Source organism: Callospermophilus lateralis, unplaced genomic scaffold, assembly GCF_048772815.1.
Source record: "Callospermophilus lateralis isolate mCalLat2 unplaced genomic scaffold, mCalLat2.hap1 Scaffold_84, whole genome shotgun sequence".
Lineage (NCBI taxonomy): Eukaryota > Metazoa > Chordata > Mammalia > Rodentia > Sciuridae > Callospermophilus > Callospermophilus lateralis.
Window position 1 is genome coordinate 1291515 of NW_027516477.1, and position 16865 is coordinate 1308379.

The following is a 16865-nucleotide window of genomic DNA, read 5'->3' on the forward strand; positions in this document are numbered from 1 at the left end:
TCCATAGTCACATCAATGAATTATGTCCAGTGGAGATGCTGCTATTTCATCAATCCTGAAGGTATTTCTATGTGTATCCCTTTGTTTTTTTTTAATAAAACTAGTTTTATTTTAAAATTAAGTACATAGCACTCATCTAATTCCACTGGTGTAGACTTTAGCACCATGCTCGCTATTTGCAATTAATATCATAACACAGATAAATTTTGGTTTGCAATTTGTACTTGAGTAGTAGTATATAACTTGAGTAGTGTTTATTTAGTGGACTTTGGTAAAGCCATTGATACATGCCATTGAGGTTTGACCTGTGGTAAGCTCTGGGCCTTATGTTGGCTTATATGTCAAAGACTATAATGATTATCTGTGGACTTGCCAAACCATCTTCTATGAAGAAAAGTTACAGTATTAATTTTTGAAGAGATCTTTTGTTTATTATGCAGTTTTGAGTTTTTTTAACCTACAGATTAATTTCTAAGGTTAAACTCATGAATTGATATGCTATACCAATCTGTGCAGTAAAATTTTTTTCAGATGATTCTATATAACGTACTATCATAAATAATATAGGTATCTGAATTTATGTACTAAATTTAGGGGTGGAGTAGATCCCATGTCTTGAAATCATTGTCATACCTTTTGTTTGATTGCTTGCTTGTTTGTTTTTTCTCCTAAGTGATCAGCCTCAAATCTTTAGAATTAAAACACATTAACTCATGGAATTTGTACTACTTGGAAACCTGTAACGGTAACACAACATGCTTTGGGAATGTTATAGTGAGATACCTTTATAACATAGGTTAAAATACTCCTATGCTAGAATGTATTTTCCAATGAGAACATAATATTGTAGCACAGAATAAATAAAGTGGTGGTTTCTATGATTCATAATGTATACAGGTTTTGCCTTTCTCAGTGCAATCAATGATTTACAGATTTCATAATACTCTTAAGAAAATGCTTTTTTTCAAGGTTCTTTTAAAAAAAATTTTTTTTAGTTGTAGCTGGACATAATGCCTTTATTTTATTTATTTTTATGTGGTGCTAAGGATTGAACCCAGTGCCTCACACATGCTAGGCAAGCGCTCTGCCGCTAAGCTATAGCCCCAGCTCTTATGTAACTCTTAATTGACCAAGATTTCAGTATTGTCCTTTACTTTTTCTACAACAGGTAGAACATTATATTTCTACCTTTTAATAAATTTTATAAGATTTTTTCTTATTGTATCTAACCACCTTTATATTATTTTATATCTCTTAAGACACACATTTTCATGTCTATCATCATATATCATCTCTTTTCTGTATTGCCAGGTATGTCTTATGTTATAAAATTTTATAGGATCTACAATTGTATACTGACTAAAGCTATGTAGAGTATAGACTTCCTTGGTCTCTTAGTATGTATCTGTCACTGAGCTACAGAACAAGCCCATCCCTTTGATTCTTTGAACTTGTTGCAATATCTTCCTGGTTTCCCGATTCACTAATAAATTAAATAAGAACATATTTTCATTTCATTCTTGCATAAGACTATGACTTTGCCTTTAAAAATATTCTTTAACAAAAGTAAAGAGTAATTCTTACCTATTATTCTTCAGTTTGATAAAGGAAAATTATAAGTAATATGAATATAAAAAGAAAGGCTACTAAAATAATTATAGAGGGTGGGATATAGGCAAATAAATTCTTTGATGTTACTTTGCCTGGATCATATTTACAATATGATAAAATTATTCCAATATTGAAATGCTTTAGCAATGTCTCTTAAAGACCTCTTGTGAACACTTATCTATTAAGACATGTTTACAGGTGTTCTGAGAAGAGAAAAGAATATCAACTTTGATTTGGTTTGGGAAAACCGTATGTTAATCTCAATTGAATAGATTTATTTACTATATAACTTCTGTCTTCACTGAGTTTAATGCATTATAAATGTTAAAGAAAGAGAAAGAGGGGGACAGGAGGAGGAGAGGGGGGAAGAGAGAAAAAGGAGGAGGAGGAGGAAGAGAAGGAGAACAAATAGAAGAAGGAGGAAGGGGAAGAGGATGGTGAAGGGGGTGGGGTAGAATGAGAGAGAATGTACCCACATTCCAAACTTACATGACTGTACAGTATTTCTGTCTTTTTGTTTCTTATGAGTATTGATGTGAATACTTCTTAAGGTGCACATTTAAACAAATGAATTTGTTTAAAAATCTTATTCAAAGGAAAGCTTATGAAATTGCTAGTATAGAAGTGGCAATCTGACATGGTAGAGAAGGGGGAGTGTGGAACTGTCTCCCCAGTTATTTGGGTTCCATGGGCCTCCTTTGCCTGTCAGTGAGACTCAGCTGGAGCAGCAGCAGTAGCAGGGAGCTGGCCAGGTGCACCTTTCCCTTGATAGGACCACCTGGGTACAGCTGTGCTCTCAAGGCCCTAGCACGACCATAGCCCTTTTCAAAAGTGATATTAAGAGACCTTCATATTTTAACATTTAAAATACAACTTTGCCTAAATTGAAGTTTTTCTGTTATAGCTAAGGTGCATTAATTGTTTAATATTTAAATCCCTGTGATTCAAGTAATTTAGGGAAATCTTTGATGACCATAGAAAACCAGTGCAAAAGCAGTATTTGATTCAGAATCTAGGCCCTAAAATGACTTGTCCTGGGAAGCCCTAAACACACTGAGATTTAAAAAATAATAATAATTCTATCTTTCAGAGAATCATTTAATTGTCCCATTGTTGTTTTGGAGATCTCTAATTAAACCACTAATTTGATGAATCTAAAATGTTTGGGCATTTTAGATGACTTAAAAAAAAGCTTTATCTTAGGCTGTTAAGACAAAACTTAGATTATTCATTATAAAGGAATAAATGAAATAGGATTGACTTCCTCATTATTACCATGTTCAGAATGAAATATCTATGAATCTGGCACTGATGAAATGTTGTGGAGTATATACAAAAATGCAGGAGTGTCTTCATTTAAAGCAGCATCCGGTTTACTGAGGATTTAATCATACATGTTTAAAGAAAACAAGTGGAAAACAAGACAATAGAGACAAATGAGAAATTGATTGACTATTATAAGACAAGGGAGCCTGTGTAGGTTGGAATAACAGGAAAGATCATAAGGAGCTTGAGAGTAGGACAATGATGTAAGGTAAAGGAAAATTCCAAAAGCATTTTCCTGGCAGGAGAGTTGACAGGGGTGTGATGGAGAAGGCAGTTAGAAGAGTCAATATAAAATATAGTTTTTTCTATAACCAAGTGTTCATATTCCAGAATAATAGAATGTGATTCAGGAATAGGGTACAGCAAAGGCAGATAAGAAATTTTAAGGCATTTTGACATATATTTGTTTATTATTCTAAGAAGTCACTAAACTTTATGGATCTTTTGGTAAATTCTACTAGTTTTGAAAGGAGCATCTTTGGTTCCTTTTGTATGTATGTTTTTTGTCTATGGTAAACACTCACTAATTCAGATAAGTGGAGAGAGATTCTGGTCCAATTAGATTTATGAATTGTGAAGAACTTATTTTTTTTAAAAAAGCAGTGTATCATTTTCTGTATTTTTGATTACAGTAACCACATGATAGACGTGTTTGTTTTATTAAACTCCTTGAGAGAAGAAGTTTATTTTATTTTATTTTTTTAAAGAGAGTGAGGGGGAGAGAGAGAGAGAGAGAGAGAGAGAGAGAGAGAGAGGAGAGAGAGAGAGAGATTTTTTTTAATATTTATTTTTTAGTTATCGGCGGACATAACATCTTTGTTTGCATGTGGTGCTGAGGATCGAACCCTGGCCGCACACATGCCAGGCGAGCGCGCTACCACTTGAACCACATCCCCAGCCCCGAAGTTTATTTTTGAAAAATTATTTGGAATTAGAATCTTTTCCCTAAATAATGCTTTTCTAAGGAAAAATGGTTCTTTAAACAAACAATTCTTAAGTGCTTTTGATTATCCTGTGTGCATCTTTTTTTTTTTTTTTTTTTTTTTTTTTTTACTGTTAATTGACTAAGCAGATCTTTTCCTCATTATGTGGAGTTCAAGGTGAATTTCATCCTAGCTGTGCTGGGAGTTTGATGTTGGTCCCTGGAGATACTTCCACATTTCTGCACCTTCTCTGTCCCCAGGGTTTATTCACTGGCCCCACCTGGCCTTCGTCAGCTGAGTCCCTGTACTCAAGGTCACTGTTTCTTTTGGGATCCCCTTATACTTTAGGGGGTTTTAGGAGTCATTGGTTTTGTCTTCAGGCCTAGCAAGCAATGGCTTTCTGCTCTTGCTAGTCTGAGTCCAGCACCATCTCTTATTGTAATCCCAGTGGCTGGAGGGTGGGAGTGCTGATGCAGGAGGATGGAGAGTTCAAAGCCATCCTCAGCAAAAGTGAGGCGCTAAGCAACTCAGTGAGACCCTGTCTTTAAATAAAAGACAAAATAGGGCTTGGGAGGTTGCTCAGTGGTTGAGTGTCCCTGACTTCAATCCCTGGGACCAAAAATACCTGAATGGAACGAGGCATGGTGGCCCACATCTGTAATTCTAGCACCTTGGAGGCTGAGGCATGAACATGGCAAGTTCAAGGCCAGTCTTGAAAATTTTGTGAAATTTTCTGTCTTAAAATAGAAAATAAAAAGATTTGGGAATGTAGCTCAGCAGTACATCATCCCTGGTTCAATTCCTTGTACCTGCTCCCCCTCCAAAAATACCTCAATGGCCTTTTGAGTGTGCTGCTTGTTTCTTGCTGGGATCCTGAGAGAGAATAGCTTTCACTCAAATGGATAAAATAAGACAAAACAGTAGAGTAACAATATAATTTGCTGAATATGTAAATGTATTTGAAATGTTTTTATACACTATTTTGTAAATAATTCATGTGATTACTTATTAGAAAACAGCGAAATGTCTACTATATGCAGGAAATTGATATATAATAAGAAAGTAAACAGTTCAAATTTCCATGATATTTGTATTTATATTATATGAAATATGATAAATATAAATATCAATATACTAATCATACTAGTATTCATAACACAGGGACTTCCATATTATCAACTATTTAGATGTATTAAGGTAGACACTTTAAAAGACTTCATTATTAACAGGTACATACAGATTATTTATTACATGCAGATTATTGGTTTTACAGTTTCTAAAAACATCGTTTAATATTTTCTGTGTGAAAGAAAAATGTAACTGAAATTCTGGTTTGATAGCTTTGGATTATTTTATGCTTATTATATATCATAAAGTGTAGGATTTGAAGCTTATGTAACATTAGAATGTTACATAAGGCAATACTGATTCATATAGCATAGTGTATAAAAGAAGATAAGGACAAAGAAAAAAATGACTAATAAAAAGCTATTGCATTATAGATCTCTCAGGGTATTAGCTTTTTCATATTCAAGAATTTGAGTGGTACCTTGGTTCTTTTGTGAGGGTAAATTTACCTCATTCAGGATATTAAAATAGCATATTAATTACAATTACACTACATCAAAGGGCAGGAATTATGTGAATTATCTATTAAACTAATTCCAGACTTTGTAATCATAATATTACTCCTAATTAAAAATGACAAATGTATTTAAACTACTTTATTTATTTTCTTGGTGCAAAAATATAAAAAATACTTACTATACAGAGTATAATCTGCCACTGACTTTGAAAATTTTGAGGAAGAAGAAATAAAAATGCAGATTAAACCAGGTATTCATTTTGCAAAATTTTCAGAAGATTTAACATCAGTGCAATCTCAGTTCTATCTCCCTTATAAACAATATGGATCATTGCTTTTAATGGATCATGGGTATACTGACTATATTAGGTCGATGTCAACAATACAGATGGAAAGAAAAATAGTTTTGTTATTAGTTTCAAGTTAGACAGTAAATTACCTAAAAAGTTCAGTTTCCTGATTATTTTATTTCCAGGATTTAACTATTAAAAGAAAACGCAGCACAGTCAAGTTGTAGGTTTTGCCAGCATATATAAATAGCATGTTGAGATTTTTGTTTTCCTCTGTGTGACCTCAGAATTGGAAGAAAAATGGCATTAAAACCCCAAGTTGATGATGAAAATATAGATTTTAATTACAAATATTTCAGAGGTCATTAGACTGCTGGTCTACTTTAAAAGATCATGGGGAGGGCACAGGAAAAGATACCCCCGATCTCAGCTTAAGATTGTCAATCAAGTTTGTGCATGGAGACGGGAAGTGATTTAGCAAATGATAGCTGCATCAGCAGTATACAACCTTAAAAATCTTTTCATCATTGAATTAAATAAAGGCTAAAGTTCTCCAGGATCTCTACACATGAAAGGTAACAGGCCTCATTCTTCACACATACAGATTTAGTATTAAAAACATCATGGCAATCAGAGCAGCAGCAGGAAACAAAAACAATTAGCAAAGGAAGTATGGAAGACACATTTAAACCCATAGTTCTTATGCATTAGCTCAATGATTCATTTCACATTTAGTTTTTCAATTCATTTGTCTCCAGGTGTCCCCTATTCCATATTTGATCTAATTTTTTTTCATAGAATTATGTGTCATTGGAATATCTGAGAAAATAAAATGTCACCCTCCTCAATTGCAGATTCCACAAGCATAATGAAGTGTGATTTTTATATAGAAAGTCCCGTTTTTGACCTCCAAAAACAGGTTTTAGTTTCTTAACATATTATGACTAGTTTGAGTCTTATATAAAACCTGTTATTTGAGAGGTTTGCCAAGTGCTGCCACATTAATCCCTATAATTGTGTTTTGAGATCACATCACTATTGTGATCACCCTACAGAAATAACATAATGCTTGTGATTTCCTTGAGAATTAATGTTCATAAATGACCAAAATATATGGTTCTGTTGATGTTCTTTATTGAAACATTTTATTCTCTAAGTCTACTACTCTACCTACTAGAACATGGTGATTTTTTGTTTGTTTGTTTGCTTAAGATAGTACAGATAACAGCAAAATTAAGTAATATCCAATATATTACTTTGGAGCACATTAAAAACAAAAAAAAAATTATTTAGCTCTACACTACTAGTAATACTCAATTATTGTTTTGAACCTTCAAAGTGATATAGGAAGCTTCTCAAGTATCTACTTTGATTAAGATTTATTTGCCCTTGTGTAAGTGCTTAAGAATTCCCCCAGCAGTCTGTTGTGTACATTTACTATGATAGAACAATCCATGGTGTGGTTCTTGGTTTTTAATATGTAGGGATGTTTAGTCACTTAAAAACCCTTAAGGTATTCATGTATTAGACTTTGATGTGGTTCTAAGGAGGGGAAAGAAATCCATGAGACAGTGTATACCTTCCACTCAGTCGCATCCTATTGGCAAGTTTGGAAAACTGATCTGGAAGTCTTCTCTGTTTGATGACTCTCTCGGGTGTGACTGAGACCTCACACAGTGAATACTGATCATGGGTGGCAGTAATCGCAAACTCCCAGATCGCCTGAATGACCACTTCATTTGCTGTGGTATCCTTTCTGATCATGATGTGTCGGTTTTGCTGACCAGCCTTAAAAACTCTTAGCACTTGATACACCAGATCTGGAGGAAAGAAAACCACACACAAGTAAAGGATTTCGACATAGGGTAATGCCCAGAAACCTGGAAAGAATCTCCCTAGAAAAGATGATGAGAAACTTTGACCTCTTCCATACTAGAGTTATAAGAACACATCTTCTCTATAGATAACTAAAAAAATAGACAAATAGAAACAAATCTGTACATGGTAGGATATACACAATAACACCTTGTGGGTATCAAAGAAAGAGAAATTTAAATAGAGATTTGATCTTTATTTTTCTGAAAAGCTCACAGTGACCTCAAATATACTTCCTATTCTTATTTATTTGGTATGAGTTAGTAATAACTTCATATTATGTGTTTTTATTTATGTTATCAATTAGGAAACAAGATGAGAGAGATTAGATTTCCTATAGCCATATGAAAATAGTTTTCAGAGTAGAATGAGAACTGGTTTTAGACATTTGGAATTTAAGGCTCATCCTCACTCTATGCATCTGGGTCTCAAAGAAAGGAAAATATGAAAAAAGATGACAATGTGAAAACAAAATAAGTAGTGGAGATGCTCACTGGGAGTAGTATTGATGTCTAAAATGGAATGATGTGACTGCAGCAAGTCAGGATTGCTAGAGGACAAGGTTTCTCTGACAGGCAATGTGGGCAGGATGTGCCTTGTCTACCTTAGTCCTACTATGCAGTCTTCTGGAGACTGACCAGTCCCAATATCACTGAGGAAAGAATTAAAAGTGGATTATCAACAAGATAAAAATCTGTAAGCTATGAAGACAATAATAAGCCATAACCCATTAAACTTGCAATTTGTGTAAGAATGTCATTAATTTACTTGAAAATTGCAAAAGCCATGGTTGCTTAAGAGTATTAAGTTCGTTCACTTTGTTGTTTCTGAAGAATATAATGTGTCTCTACAGCCTGTCTTTTTTCACTAGAAAAACACATTTACAATAATAGTAGTTTCTCAGTCTAAAACTAGATTCAAGCAAGTATGAGCTCTAGTTTCTGGTGGGAATGGACTTCAGAAAATCCATACTAAAAAGAATAAATTTTGTCTCACTCATTCAATGGTTCTGCATCAAAATGATGAAGTCTCATGGTCCTATTTGCAGGTACTAAAGAAAGAGTAAAATGAGCAGGGAAAAATCTAAACTATCCTAATTTTATCCTTTAATATTTTAAGGGAGAATGGGATTATTATGCAGTTGAATGTAAGGAAACCCTGAAAGACATTATTTCTTAAATACACAGAGCATATAAAAGGAGACTGGTGCATGGTGGCATTTTCTAGATAACAGAAAGGCAATGGAACTCCAATGACTCACTTTGATTTTTACTCTGCTAAAATTCTCTAATTGCACATTTAAGATTCCAGACATTCACCAATTATTATTGATGTCTATAAACTCCTTTCTATGTATAAAAAACTGTCACAGTGGGGAAGTCTTAAACATGATTTAATAATCTATAAAAGTTATTTATAAAGGATCTCTTTCTTAAAGTATCAGTGCTTCCAAATCAAAAGATCAAACAAAATAAACATACTAATAAAAAAAATAGATTATAAGCAAATTTGCATTCTAACTAGATTTTATAAACAAGATGAAAAAATACCAAGGCATCATAAAGAAGAAAACTGTAGTGTAAGTTCTTCCAAATACATAGGCAAATCTATGACTAAATTCAATCTCTAAGCACATATGGGTGTGTGCATGTACATGTAGACACTCTTAATTAACATTCTCTGAAAGACAGAAACTTTCACATTCGTGGGTTTTGTTTGTTTGTGGTATTGGGGATTGAACACAGACATGTTCTTCCATTGAGCCACTCCAAGGCCCTTTTTAAATTTTATTCTGAGACAAAATCTACAGCAATTAAGGAGGCTGGCCTCAAAATTGCAGTCCTCCTGCTTCAGGCTCCCAAGTTGCTTAAATTAAAGGTACGTACCACCATACCCAGTTACATCAGTGGGACTTTATTTTTCAATCATATAAAAGCACAATTTGCCAAAATAATTAGATGTAATATATGATATCAAATGATGACTATGCCTTTAGGCCAAGACATGGCTGAGTGGGACACTCCTGACACAAATTTCAATGATTATTAGTATATTCCAGGCACATCCTATAAGATTTGTCTTCTTAGGAAATGTTTCTCAGTCACATTTTAAAATCTAGCATGATGGTCTAACTTTGCACTCTCATGGTTTCTTGATTACTTACTCATATCAGATGACTCTGGGCCTAAAACTACTGTACATGTGAGATCCAAGTTTGAAATGCCCCTATAAAAATAGAGAGAAAAGAAAGGAAAAGGCCCCCTTTAGCACACCCTCTTTTTTGTTACATCTCACTAACTCTCATTTTTTCCAAAACCCTTTTGGAGTCTTTGAAGACTTTAAAGTCTGTTGACTCTTCCTGTTTCCCTTGTGGTCCGTATATTTCCTCTCTACCCACCTGAAAACCAAATCTGAATCCCATAATGCTTATTCCATACCCTTTCCTCCCCTCTTTATGCACATTACAATTCCATGTTCATCCTAACTAATTTATTAGTATTCAGCATCTTAGCTTCTGTAATAATGATTAAGAACAACATATCCACATGATTGTTTCAATATTACTTCTAAAACAGCTCAGCCATAAATTCCTGATATATTAGAATAATGTGAAAATTTTACATCACAAGCTTAGCATATTGTTTTATCACAGTAAAGTAATAAAAATACACAGAAAATTTGTAGACACTTATAATGTTTGTGAGGGAAGATACTCATCTGAGTCTTGTCATGCATCTTCTTTAGCTTGTTCCTTCCTCCAAAAGTGTTAGCTTTACTTTTTTATTTACTTTCTTAAGTCCTATCACCTGTTCTCCATCTACAGCAAGATCAAGAATGGAGGAGCCACTGGCCTCCTTCATATCACCAATATTGGGAAGGTGGGGGGCACCATTTCTCTTCTGACAGTCTTGTTAAAGCTCTTTAAACACTAAAATATATACAAAGAGGAACATCACATGCTGCCAATTATAAGATATCTGTACAAGGCCAAGGCAGCTGTAGAACTTGGAGGTACCTGAGAAGTACAGACTTCAGCTATGAAAATCCTGCACAAAAACATTACTCCAGTGACTGATACCAGGAATCTACTTTGTATATTGTTCTATCCAAGTAAATGTAAGAATAACAGTAAACATTTTAAATTTTCTCCTATATCAGGGATTGAACCCAGAAGCACTTAACCACTGAGATACATCCCCAGTCCTTTTATTCTATTTTACTTAGACACAGGGTCTCTCTGAGTTTCCAGGACCTTGCTAAGTTGCTTAGGCTGGCTTTGAACACATGAACCTCCTTCCCCAGCTACCTTAGCTGCTGGGATACAGGTGCCAGGCAGCAGTACACCTTTAATTTATAGTATTTTAGATTTTATCAACATACGATCATTTCATTTTATCAATAAACACAGATAAAAAATAATGGTCTAATTATATATTTATAAATGGATTCTATATTTATAAAATATATTCTATATTTATAAAACACTACTTATAAAAGTTACTTCTTTCATGATTAAGATTTAAATGTTTCAAACAAGCAAAGGATAAAAATGAAAGTCTGCAAAAATACTTACCAAATAAATTGTTTTTCACAGTGATAGATAGACGTGTGTTATCCCTTAGAAATTCCACAACTTTTGACAGCTGAATATTTTCAAAGTTTTGACCATTATTTAGTATCTAAAAGTGAAATTATAAAATTACAATATCACTGACTGAAGAACAAAAATACCAAACTCCCCCTTATATATAGACTGAGAAATACCATACCTGATCCCCCTGTTTTAAGCCTGCTCCAGCTGCTGTGGTACCTGAATCAACACTGTCCACGAAGATTCCAGATCCTGTCTCGGAGCCCCAAATAAGAGAAAATGAAGAGGAGCATCCAGGGCTGGTTTTGTTAACTTTATCAATCTTCTTTTTGCCTTAGCTTCACATGCAATGTTTAACAGCCTTAGATGTCTGCCCATTTTTTATAAGAGTTCAAAAGAGTGGTGTCAATTCTAGACAGGAGGAATGAATGAACTGAAAGCTGATCTAAAAAAGATCACACCTACTACCTCTCTTTCCAGCTTATTTTCAAATTCTGCTAGAAACTGAGTCATTGCAGGATCTTTTTCAAAGTCACTGAAGTGGTTATTCACCCACAATAACACTACTCAAGTAACCTGAAAAAGCAATTTGTTTTCCTGAGATCTGAAGATTGGTGATTAGATTAATTTCAAATGAGATATTTAAATTTTAATTTACCTCAAAATACTAAAAAAGAAAAAAATAAACTAATAAAAATCAAACCTCAACAAGAATTTTATTAATAAAAATGATCTTCTGAACTACATATTTCTACTTTATAAACAGACTGTTTATATGTTGTTTGCCAGGAGACACCATGGATTTGTGAAGATATTCAATGATCATCTGACTTCACTTTCAAAACACATTTGAAATAACTCAAAATGAAAGCAAATGCAAAAGTGCTGGAAACCTTCAGGGACACTATATGTCTACAGAGTAAAATTTTTCCTGTCTTAGATCCATACTTTTAGATGGAAAACCACACTAACAACTGAAAAAAAAAAGTATGTCCCAAACAAACAAAGATGCTTCAACAACAGAAGCCACTGATATCAGAGTTCAAGAAATGTCCAAGAAGGAGTTCATAGTTGAACTGATGTATGAAGTAAAGGATAGTATAAGGAGTGAAATGAAACAAAAATACAGAAATTGAAAGACCATTTCAATAGAGAGTTAAAGATCGTAAACAAAATTAAAAAAACAACAAGCAGAAATCCTCTAAATGAAGAAATCAGTAAACCAAATCATAAATTCAATAGAAACCATCACCAACAGATTAGACCCCTAGGAAGAGAGAAGCTCAGACAATGAAGACAAAATGTATAACCTAGAAAGTAGAGTTGAACATGCAGAGAAGATGGTAAGAAACCATGAGCAGAACATTCAAAAATTATGGAGTAACATGAAAAGACCAAATTTAAGATTTATCAGAATAGATGAAAGAGCAGAAATACAAACCAAAGGAATGCACAATCTTTTCAATGATATAATAATAGAAAATTTCCCAATCCTAAAGAATGGTATGGAAAATCAAATACAAGAGACTTACCCAAATGTACAAATTACAGAAGACCCACACCAAAACATGTAATAATGAGAATGACTAATTAAGAGAATAAAGATGAAATTTTAAAAATATTTTCTTATATTCCATTAACTTGAATGACAACTGGTGTGAGAAATGTATCTTTAAGCTTATATTTTAAAAGTACTACATACTTAGGAACTGACATAAACTGTATTTGCAACCTTATCTCTGAGGTTAGGATCATTAAACCACTCCAGTAACTTTTTACCACTTCCATTGGACTAGAAAGAAAAGTCCCAGTAGGTCAATAGAAATTCTTCCATGAAGGTTGGATCTACTACTGAATTCTCTTCCACCAATTGCTTGGTTAACCCTTCTGAGGTTCCTTGTAACAAATAAAATGTTTAATCATGATCCTGATTAAATAGGATTTATTTAATGCCTTGATCTTTACCCTTCAACAAAAAAGCGATCTGGTAAGTAATAAGGATAATAATTCATGGTATAAATAAATCATGACATGCAAAGGTTTTTAGTTACAAGTGATGACTTTCAAAAGATATTATGCTTGACAATGAAAAATGAAACAAACCTGAAGTTGCCATACCTTATACTATTTGAGTCTTCCTTTCCATTAGAAGGAGAGTGGTTCTGGGTCTTATCTTGATGACAATGTGACCCTTCCTTATTCCAGTTCCATAAAGGTCTTGATGTTCTTTGACTATAAGGATCTCTCTTTCCTCTTCAACTTTTTGCATATTCATTTCTGCTTGGTTGAGGATACGACAGTAATCTTGCTGAGTGACGTTGGCAAACTGGAATAAACATCAGTCACATGTTAAAGATAAAGTGCTTGCTGAAGACCTAGCTGCATGGATAATTCAGTGTTTTAATTATAAAATAGCAACATTTTCCTTGTCTTTCCCATCCTTTCTAAATTAATACAGTAATGAACCTTAATCAGACTTCTCTATTTTTAATGTGTTTCTTCTTTTGTCAATAAAATTTTCAGGTTTAAAACATTTATAGATATTTACATAAAATACTATCAATTTAAAAATCTGAAGATGAAACTAGAAGTTCTCTTTAACATGCTTCTTTCACATTAAAAAACATCAGGGTAGAGGAATAGATTCCTAGGATGACAGACAACAAGCATATTTTTGTTATAGTTTAAATCATTATTAATTATACCCTATATTAAGGGTAATTCTTTTTTTAACATAAAAGTATATAAAAATTTATTGTAAAGATTCCTTTTTCCACATTATAATGAAAAGCAAGTTGTATCTAATTGAACATTAGCTTCAAGTCAGACAATCAGTTTAAAATTCTATTATAGCACACAGAAATTACTTTGAGCTTTAAGAATTTAAAGTGTAACAACTTGAATGAAGTTATGAACTGAAAATTTTCAACTTACATAATATGAAAGTGACTCATGTATTAGTCATTCAAATAAAATCATTAAATATTCAATTTAATACTTCAAGATAACTTTGTTTCACCAAACAGCATTTGCATTATAAGAGCAAATTAAAAAGCAAGCATTTTCAAAATGTAAACTACTAGAGCAATTATTTAAAAATAAATATTTCTCACTTCAGTGCTTGGTTCAAAATCAGGGTGTGTGAAGGGTCCAGATGGCTCAACGAACTTCTTTACATGGTTCCAGCGACCTTCCCAGTCTCCAGTGTCCCCACACCCACCATCAACAGCTATTCTGCACAGAACACAGTAAATTCAACTGTAAAGATCAATATGAAAAAGTCACACCTATAACTATTATGGTTTTATGGAATGAAAAGGTAACCACACCAGACTTGCTCAAATAGAATAGGAAATATTCAGTGTGGTTATGTTTAGGCTTTCCAGTTTGTCTTGCTTATTATATTGGTTCATTTAAAACTAAGAATTATATGTTTGTTTCTATTTTTATTTCATCCATTTGATGAAAAAGATAAGCCTATTTCTGGGTTCCTAGAACAGCCCAGGCTCAAACTTAGAATACTGATCACTCCATGAGAAATAGACTTCTCTGCATTTGGCACTTATAAAAGAATTCTGCAAACTTTCTGTCTATGCCTTCAACATTGGATCAGGAGGTATGAGATACCTGGGGGCACTTTCAGAACTGTGATGTTTCCACTATACTATTGCTTATGTACCTTTCTGAGTGAGAATGGTGTGATTTAAAGATCACTTTTGACCAGAGGAACTTTTAGGCATTTTTCTCAGAAAGAAACAGAGGTTCCAATTTTCAAAAAACAAAAGAATCACACTGTCAGGTGATGGTTGTCACTAAACACACACAGAAAAGGTTTTTGAGAGGCAGTATCACATAGAACCTTCCAGGATACTGAATATGGGGCTCCACTAATAAAGATCTATCAACTAAATAATAATAATAATAATAATAATAATAATAATAATAGAGGCATCTTATGCAGAGCTGGGTTCTGCTGCACAACTAGCACTGTCCCCTTGAGCAGATCCCTTCACAGCCACAGACCTCACCTAAAGGTGGTCTAGCTAGCTCTTAGGGGTCGACCACAGAGACCGTGCACTTGGTCTGGCACACAGTGCGCACCCGACCTGCAACTGTCACTCCATGCACAAGCTGCTGGGGCAGCAAGGATGGGGGGGCTTGTCTCTATGGCCACCGAGCCAGGGCCTCGGGCCCTCCCCAGGCGCGCGGAGGTCTTGGGGCTGGCCTGGGAGACCCGGCCCGCGGCCCCTGCCCCGACCGGCTGGCCCGCAGCGCGGGGAGCCGGCCGCGGGCTCCCTGCGCCCCCCAGGCTGCAGGCTCGCCCGGGCCCCAGCCGCTGCGGCTGTGCCCGCGCTGGGGCGGGAGGCGGGGTTCTCCTGAGAGGCCCCAGCCTCCTGGCAGCACTAACTTCTCAGCCAGCAGCTCCTCTACTCTCCTTCTTTTCTTCTCCGGCTCTTCGCCATCCGCCATATTGTAAGGGTAATTCATGCTCCATCATTATTATCCTGGCTAATTTTTAAATGAAAAAACCTACATGCACATAAAAATCTTGGGAAAAAATATATCAAAACATTATCAATATTTCTGATCAATGTAACTCACACAGAACTTTCAATTTATTTATTATGGCCTTCTATAGTTTCCATGCTTTCTGCATAGACAGTTTTGAAGTTCTGTTAGTGAACAGAAGCAGCATTTCAGAAGAGAAACAGCATACTATAGTACCAAGTTCCTCCCACTGAGTCAGCTTACATAATCTAACTTTTTTGTTAAGCATTTAGGAGCAAAAAGTTATTACTTCAAAAGACAAGACTTTTGTGTACAAGTAAATGTAAATAGTTGAATTAAAAAATTATAAATACCCAATTTCTATAACACTTACAATTAGTGTACACATATTTGGAAATATATAGCCCTTGGTAACTTAAAAATATCTTTATTTGTTTTTACCGCACAGCAAAATTGCTCCCCAATTTTGATAGAAAATTTACAAAGATTTTATTTCCAGATACTTTTATGTGTTCTTTCTTACATTCATGTTTAAGAGAACATAATGAAATCAACATTTTCTTATTTATATTCTAGAAAAGAAATGTAGCCCAGAGTTAAAGTGAATATTAGCAGATAGATGTATGAAAAAAGTTTGAATTTGAAATCCTTAGTTTCTAGATAAATATTTTGGCATTTCATATATAACAACCTCAAATACCATGCAAAAAAGAAAAAAAAATGAAACTTAATTTCTAATGTGATTATACAGAACTAGTATCTAAAAATGATTATTAATTGAAAATATTTATTCTTTTATTAGGAACATATTTTCGATTAAAAACCTATAGATCTAATATAAAATTTAAAGTGCTTTGAAGAGAGTTAAAATTTGTGAATTATTTTAGTGAGGATTTAGGTTTTTGAGGCAGCAATAAGCACACGGCAGCGCTCTATGAAGTTAGCATCCTAATATGAAATAAAAATTCAAACTAAGACTTCCCTCTCAGTGATCAGCAGCAAGGGATTGGGTGTACCAATTTAATGGTAAAGAGCTTGCCTAGCTTGTGGAAAACAGTGGGTACTATCCCAAGAGTTGCACAAAGACAAATAAACCAACACAGGTGAATAGCAGTTCATGCTACAGTGTTATTTCTCTTTGCATACAAGACTCA

General features: G+C 34.1%; 1 pseudogene; it reads right to left on the minus strand.

The window, feature by feature from the left end:
* Positions 1–7277: 7277 nt before the first annotated feature.
* Positions 7278–15672, minus strand: LOC143386550 (rap guanine nucleotide exchange factor 2-like; annotated as a pseudogene).
* Between the last annotated feature and the right edge of the window lie 1193 nt (positions 15673–16865).